Below are 8,521 nucleotides of genomic sequence, written 5' to 3'. Positions count from 1 at the left end.
AAAGGCTAGAAATGGCAACCAAATCTCCGAGAAATCATACTTCTGCCATGAAAAAAGAGAAGGAATAACTGCCTTTTAGCACATAGCCACGCCTGTTCCTACACCTACATGACTAGTACCTTGTTTTTATTGCCCCAAGGGTATGAAATGCAAAGTTAACCTCGGTGGATTTTTAACTCAAAACGTTAAGAATTTGAAAGAATCCGCTGTCAAACTACACATCCTTAACAACAGCAGCAATAACAACAATAACAGAGGTAACAACAACAACTTCAGCTGCGATAGCAATAGCAACGTTAACAACAAGAAGCTAGAAATAACAGTTAAACCTCTCTCTGACTGCACCCTACATTACTGAGTAAACTTAAGAAGAAAAACAAATTACAACAGCTTCCCAACCACATGGTTCAGAGTTCAGTCCCACTGCGTGGCACCTTGGGCAAGTGTCTTCTACTATAGCCTGAGACCGACCAAAGCCTTGTGAGTGTATATATATATATATATTATATATATATATATATATATATATATATATATGATGTGTGTGTGTGTGTGTGTGTGGTGTGTGTTTGTCCACCATCACCGCTTGACAACTTAGCAGGTCGGCAAAAAAGACCAATATCAAGAACTAGGCTAAAAAAGTACTGGGGTCGATTCAAGGAAGTAGCCCGTAAAATAAAAAGGTAATAATATGCATTTCTGTATGAGCCTTAATGTAAAAAAGAGGAACTCGTCACGGTCGGAATGTCTTTGATCATAGGTTTGCTGAATCGGAGGTTGATCTGGACAAAGACAACAATAACAACATAAATATCATCATCAACAGTAACAGCCAAATTATCGCCATCAACCCCCCCCCCACACAACAACAGTAGCAGTGCAACTTACCTGTCATCAACTGCAGAATTCATAAAATCAAACTGTTTTTTAAGTCCTGCTTTACACCTTTAACAGTAGCCGAAACTATCACCACAGCATCTTTAACTACTACTACTACTACTACTACTACTACTACTATACTACTACTACTACTACTACTACTACTACTACTACTACTACTACTTTTAGTAGTAGCTAATGTAGTAGTTATAGTGGTAACAGTTGTAGTTGTAGTATCTGTAGTAGTCGCAGCTATACTCTTACTACTACTTGTGGTAGTAGTAGTGGATGTGGTGGTGGCGGCGGCAGCGGCAGCGGAGGTGGTGGCCTTAGAGTTTATGCTATATTGTTACTGCATCTCTCTCTTTTACTATCAGTCTCCTCCTTTTATACACACACACACACACACACACACACACACATACACACACGCATACGCACGCACACACACACACACACACACACACATACACACAGCACTATTATAGTGTCTGGCCATATGGTTTTCTGCAAGTATTCAGTCAATACACTGTATTATCTGTAATATCTTCATCATCTTCTCTTCCTTTGTTATTCCTCTGCTTCCTCCTTTCTCTTTCGACAAACGCACCAACATTGAGTTCGCGCGTATAAAGACGTACATACACACACGCGCGAACATGCACGTTATCACACAAACATATATTTGTATAATTACACACAGACACAAACACATGTACGCATATTGATACACATACACAAACATGCAAGTAAACCAACACACACGCACACATATTGATGCACGCACAAAAACACACACGCGCATAGAACATTGATAAAATAAGTTCACTAACATACATACACACGAGCAATTTCACACAAAAACACGCATAAACACAGACATTTTCATACAAACACACGCACACATAAATATGTGTGTATTTGGATAAATTTTTCCCTATCAGATTGTTCTTTTCGAGGGCATTAGGTTATACAATGTTTACATCAAAATCTCAGTTGGTAAATTAAATATTGATATACCTAAGATCCTTCCTTTTCTTAGGGCTTCCATTCTTATATTAAGGCTGCATGCTGAACAAAGAAAAGTTGACGCATTCGATATTTGCTGTTACCATGGATAGCTTAGACATCTCATAAGTTTAGGAGTCTGTCCTTCTTTAACACATGAGCCAACACGTTTGTTGTAATTAACGTGGTCTCTTTACACATGCAAGAAATTTATGCGTGCGAATTGCGCGAAAACGTGCACAGCCAACTAACCTTATTCACAAAAGAGTCTACGTAATCACTGCACCTGCTAGAAATAGCAATCAAATATTCTTCAAATACATTTCTATATTTAAAAATAAGGGAAGGACTACATTCATTTTCGTACATGTATCTATCCCATTAAAGGTGACGTGGGTCTGAAGAAGAACATCAACAATAACTGTCTTTAATTTGATTTATTATTATTATAGCTGTCTCCTCCTCCACCTCCTCCTCCTCGTCGTCGTCGTCGTCGTCGTTGCTGTTGTTGTTGTTGTCATCAGAGCTGGATATGCATTTCAGAGCTCCATAAATGTGTGCTTTGTTTACCTCTAAAAAGCTTGTTATTGTTACATTTTATTGTTATAACTTGCGACCAACTTAAAGTAGACCATAGTTTTCAGATTAACAATGTTATTTTTTGTTTTTGCCTTGTGGGACAAAAACCACTCGAAAAGAAAATTTTCCTTTCAAAATTTGCAAAATGCAAAATTTAATATGGCGTCGTCGTCTTTGCCAGTGAGTCAACAAGAGAGGGAAATAGGATGCGATGTGGAACGCGAAATTGTTTTCCACCGTTACTAGCCTCCCCCCACTCACTTTAGATGTAAATGATAGTGGTAGTAGCAGGAGGAGTTGCAACAGCAACGACAACAACATGACAGCAAGTGTCAGGTGTAATGAGAATTCGATCAAGAAAGCACGAAATATAACTAGCAGTAGCCAATTGTGCAAGGAAAATACCACCACCATCACCACCACCACCACCACCACCACCACCACAAAAGTCAGTAAAACTTCGAACAAAGAAATAGAAGGTTAAAATAGAAATAGGATTTCCTTCGCAAAAGTTACAAATAAGTTTGAAATTATGTCGCTAAAGGAAAAGGAAAAACATTTAAAGGAAACTGAGAGGATTATTAGACGCGAAGAAAGAAAGACCACACCACTAAATGTGCCACAAAACCTGCTAGAGGCAACCGAAAAAATAAAAAAATACAATCATGTACAGATGTCTGTTCATGAAAAGAAGACTGGAAAAAATACCATCAGACCAAGCCGAGCTCTGTCTCAAAAATATATATGGGGAAAAATCAGCTTTGTCTGCCACGCCCCAAAGTACGGCTACATCAAGGTCATATTTTAGTCGGAATCACTAGCACAAAAACAATCAAGCTGTCCCATTAATAACAGAGGAGGTCACTTTCATTTCCATCTATCTGGGACAGAGAGTGATCCGAATAAAAGTAACATGCCACTAGAAATCGATTTCTGGTGGGTAGCAAAAGCCATAGTGCTGAAAGATCCTAGAAGACTCCTAGAAATCCCAAAATCCAAGAATCCCAAAACGAGAACTGGGTTGGGATAGGGTTAGAAATTCTACTGCAAGTAAAACTAGAAACTGTAGGGAAAATTCCCGACCTATTAGAAATCCTTGGAGGCCAGCATCTGCAGGTGATCGTGGAAGGAAGAAGGCCGCGATGTTACTTCTGTGGCGATTCAGGTCAAATCAGAGTTTATTGCCCAAAGAAAGAAGGAACAGGGGAAAATGAGCCGCAACAACCATTAACACCACTACGACCACAACAATAACAACAGACACCACAACAAGGGCAGCAGAAGCAGCAGAAACAGCAACACCAACAGAGACAATTGGACACAATAGCATCCACAAAAACCATTACAGCGCCGGTAGCAACCGTAGTTACAACGACTGGAATGGAAACAACTGCACGGCGTCAAGCAGAATGCACACCACCAGCAACAGCAGCTACAACTACATCACAAACGGGAACAACAACGGCAGCAACAGGAAACTACCCAACAAAGATAATGACAACACCATTAACAACGCCAACATAAAACAAATACCTGCGGAAGAACTATCCTTCCCATATTCAGATAACGAAAATTATGGAAATAAGGAGGGACAAGCGTTGCAAACAGTCACACGAAAATGATGGAAAAGACGGAAGAGCACAAACGATGACCAGAAAAGACAGGCAGGCACGAGAAAATGGAAGAGGAAACGAACAGTAACAACAGTACACACACAGAGGCAACAATAGCATCATACCCACCACTACCACCACAATCTCCACAACCATCACAAAAACAACATAGCCTACATACACAACAGATGGACTGCATTCCACCAAATGATCATAAACCAGACATTATAAATCTTACAGCTATAAGCACAAAAAATAACGAATTAATAGAACACATCAACAAATATGGATATTAATGAATCCACTTATGTCGCCAACCATAAATATACCGACACGCATAAAAATATTCAAAACTACTCAAAGCGACTACAAAACTTTGAAATCTAGATATCCCCAGTTTGTAGGGGTCTTTCAAATGAACCTCAATATCAGAATTTACAAGATACTGCTGGGGGAAAAACCTCGCATCCAACGTGAGGGAGAGAGTAAGCACTCCCACTTCCCTACAAAGCCTTTACACATTCCCATCGTCAAACATGGTCTTGTTTAGAGTGGACAGTATAAATGTATTCGGCTTGGGGTCGTCATGGAAGCAAGGTCGCTTGCTCAATAATCTCAGGTGGCGAAAATTAAACGTAATAGCTGCCAGTGAGACCAGGATCTCGAATTCATGAGACTTAGCGCCCATTTTTGATGATTATGGGATCTTTGCATCTCTTAGTTGCCCGGGAAAAGGCCTGGGTCTCGAGATAGGTCGGTCTCCTTGGACCCGGAAGGTAGGATAATGGTCCTGGACGCGAATGATAACGAAGGCAGACGGGTCGCTGTGTACGCACCGACCGGAGCGGGACAGCCAGAGGTCTTTCTTAGGACGTCTCGCTCCTTAGTGTAAGTGGGAGACTGGAACGTCATTTTGGATGCACGTATGGATTGGGTGGTGCTAGCCGATAAGAAAAGATGGTGCGCAAGCCTCGCAAACCTGCTCGATCGTTTCCAATTGGCTAACAGGTTCAGACTAGATATCCCGAATGTTCCAGTGTGGACGTGGACAAATAGCGTTGGGTATCCAGATCTTATCTAGGGTATTTTGTGGGCCAGCAGATAAGGATAGCATAGGTTGTCCACAATTTGAAGTTGGCAGCTATACGGCTCACAAACTTATGATCTGTATGGTCGACTTATGTAGGCCCCATAGGCAGGGCCGCGGATACTGGAAGCTAAATGCGTCTTTCCCGGTGCGCCAAACTTTCAGAGACTGGATTAGTAAATTAGTCTATCAAAAATTAATGCGTGCAGTCGTCAACAACCGATGGTGGGCAGCCCTAAAATGGGCGGTTAGAGTAGAAGCGGTAGAATTTAGCAGGGAATTAGGGATAAAGAATACTAGTGTAGAGGGAGAACTAGTTAGGAAATTAGAAGAGGCACTCAGTAGTGACACAGTGACCGACGTGCTGGCAGCGAGGTTGGTTCGGAACCACCAAGTATGAAGGTTGCATTGTCAGAGCTAGATAACGTGCTTTAAGGCACGTGGGAATGAAAGCCGTTCGATGGGCCCGGGTTGCCGAGGAGCAACGTGGAAATAAAACCACAATTCGGCCTCTGAGGGGTCGGGACGGGCGCATGCTACGCGAGTCCAAGCAGATTTATACAGAATTTCAGCGGCACTTTGTAAGAGGCGCGCGGTGGTTCGGAGGCGGAGGTGAACTTCATCTCTTCCCTTGATGGACTGCCGCGGCTTTCGTTCAGGGATGTGGAGTTCTGTGAAATGCCGATAACAGCGGAAGATATACGTGACGCACTGGATAGTTGCGCGAAGGCGAAGTCTCCGGGATTGGATGGTCTGCCCTTCGAACTTTATACTCATATGCCAGACTTGTTCGGTGAGATTTTGGTAGATGTCTACCGCAACTGGCAGCAGAACGGGAGAGGTGTGGTGACGCTACTGCTAAAGGATCCGAACAAGGGGGGCATTGTTGATAACTCTGCTAAATGTAGATTACAAATTTTGGCCCATAACTCTGCTAAATGTAGATTACAAATTTTGGCCAAGATATTTGCAAAGAGGTTGACGCTTGTCGTGGCCAGACTGGTGGGTTATGCGTAGACTTGCGCTATCCCCAACAGATCTATGAATGACAACCACGGAGAAGGTTGATAAGGAACCTGGCATGGGTGGGGACCTGATCAATTTGGATCAGCCGAAAGCCTTCGATAGGGTTGACCGTCGGTACTTGGAGGCTGTTCATATAGCGACTGGCTTCGATCTCGTTTTCAGAGGCTGGATCGCTGCAATGTCCAGCGACATCTGTTCGCTGGTCAAAGTAAATGGCCACCTGTCGGAATCGTTTGGCATCGCCCGTTCGGTCCATCAGGGATACCCACTCTCATCCCTTCTATACGTACTGGTACTCGAGCCATTACTGAGGAAGCTGGATGCTTCGAGGAGCATCCCGTGTGAGCTAGTATGCGGAAGAGATGTGTTAGCGTATGCAGAGGATGTCACCGTGATAGTGTCGAATGTCTCTGAAACAGAGATGGTCGGCGCTAGGCTAAGCGAATATGAAGGTGAGACTGGAGAGGGAGGTGCTGTCACCCAGTAAGTTTGTCGAAAGGTGGGTGAATGTAGCAAGGATGGCTCGTGTGAATGGGCCTACACTAAGTGTGCGCCTGTAGGCCGGATGGAGTGAGGAGGAGGGGGTGCCTACTTCAGGTGCCTTTGTGTTAGGAGCCCAAAGTGGGTGAGGTTGCTTTGGTCACCACTCAGTGGATCTCGCCACTATTGTTGGGTAATTTTCCTTGCTAATTGTTGTTTTGCTATTTACACATATAAATGCACTGTGTATTGTCCAGTATGTTTTGAGTTCTGTCGTTACGACCAATAAAGAAATTATTATTATTATTATTATTATTATTATTATTATTATTATTATTATTATTAGAGATAATAATCGTCATTATTATTATTAAGGCGGTGAAGGCGGTGAGATGGCAGAATCGTTATTTAGCCTGTAGCTACGTTCTGAGTAAAAATTCCGCCGAAACCGACTTTGTCTTTCATCCTTTCGGGGCCGGTAAATTAAGTACCAGCTGAGTCGCCAAATCTCAGGCCTTGTGCTTATAAGATTATTAGGATCTTTTTGGTTTGAACGGCAGTTTTTAACATAATTTCTAGGTAACTAAAATATTTTAAACTTCGTATACTGGTAGAATGTGTTTATAAAACATCTTTTTCTCTTGGCTTTATTGAGAAAATTCGATGGTTTGTAAGATATTTGTTGTTTTTTTTTCTTCAATTTCTGCAATTTCAGCCAATCACTGACGTCTATTGAGGTGAAAAACATTCTGTGCCGTATGAATATGTCCCTCGTTTAAGAAACAGATTGGGTTTATTTACATTTGTGAAGAAAAAAAGGTACCCTTCCTCCCACTTCTAACCCTAACCCTAACCCTAAAACAGATTGAAATGCAATAGATCGATACTAGGATCATAATTATGGGTGACAATTTCATATGACACCGCTAGAAAAAACTGCCGTTCAAACCGAAAAGATCCGATTATTATTATTATTATTATTATTATTATTATATTATTATTATTATTGTTGTTGTTGTTGTTGTTGTTGTTGTTGTTATTATTATTATTTCATAGGACTGAGAGAACTCTTCCAGTAGGTATACAGAAGCAAAAAATAAAAGAAAAGTGCTATTGTTATCAAGTGAACGATATTTCGGCATCTAGTGTGCCTTCCACAGGTTCAAAAATATACTTGTCAATCTACTTCATTTTTTGCTTCTGTATACCTACTGGAGGAGTTTCCTGAATCCTATAAAACATTACCAAAAATGAATTAGATTGACAAGTTTATTTTTTGAATCTGTGGAAGGCACACTAGATGCTGAAATATCATTCACTTGATAACAATGGCACTCTTCTTGTTTTGGCTTCTATATATTATTTTTGTTTTAGGTATGTCTTCTCATCATAGTTTGGCTATTTACCTAACTTTCCCCATTTTGACAATGGACTTCATCGTGACCTTACAGTACAGCATGCAAAACCGTCTGTTTACCTGTTAAAATTTATAATGCAGTGTAGGTAACACTGCCCAATAATAATATTATTTCATAATATACTCACAAAACAGGCATAAGTTTTAAGAAAACCTTAATTTCCCAACAGTGTGTATATGTAATATTTTGGACTAATGCGTGTATATCGATCAGTGTAGTCAAGTGTTGAGTACCTGATTCCTCCATAGTTGGGGTATATTTCTGTTGGATCTACTGGAATCCTGCAATGTTAGTTGAGATGATAATAATTGATTAAGTAACCAGAAGATGGATTTGGTATTAGTCTTCATTTCATACGATGATCGTTTCGCCCCATCCAGCAACTGTTCGTTACGAGTGGGATTCCGTGCAACATGTTGTGCTGCATTCAT

At 41.1% G+C, this 8,521-nt stretch overlaps 1 protein-coding gene across 4 annotated transcripts in view; it reads right to left on the bottom strand.

Annotated features, from left to right (window-relative positions):
* The window catches only part of LOC115221220 (thyrotropin-releasing hormone receptor-like), a 63,442-nt gene extending 62,445 nt beyond the window's left edge, over nucleotides 1-997 (bottom strand). For 2 of the 4 annotated variants that reach the window (XM_036510807.1, XM_036510808.1), the window contains exon 1: nucleotides 889-997. The gene's annotated coding sequence lies outside the window, so the exon portion shown is untranslated. The remainder of the gene's footprint in view (nucleotides 1-888) is intronic. The other 2 variants (XM_036510810.1, XM_036510809.1) reach the window with 2 other exon arrangements.
* Nucleotides 998-8,521: the final 7,524 nt, after the last annotated feature.

The sequence above is a fragment of the Octopus sinensis genome, linkage group LG18 (genome assembly GCF_006345805.1).
Source record: "Octopus sinensis linkage group LG18, ASM634580v1, whole genome shotgun sequence".
Classification (NCBI taxonomy): Eukaryota; Metazoa; Mollusca; class Cephalopoda; order Octopoda; family Octopodidae; genus Octopus; species Octopus sinensis.
This window is presented reverse-complemented; position numbering and strand designations above follow the sequence as displayed.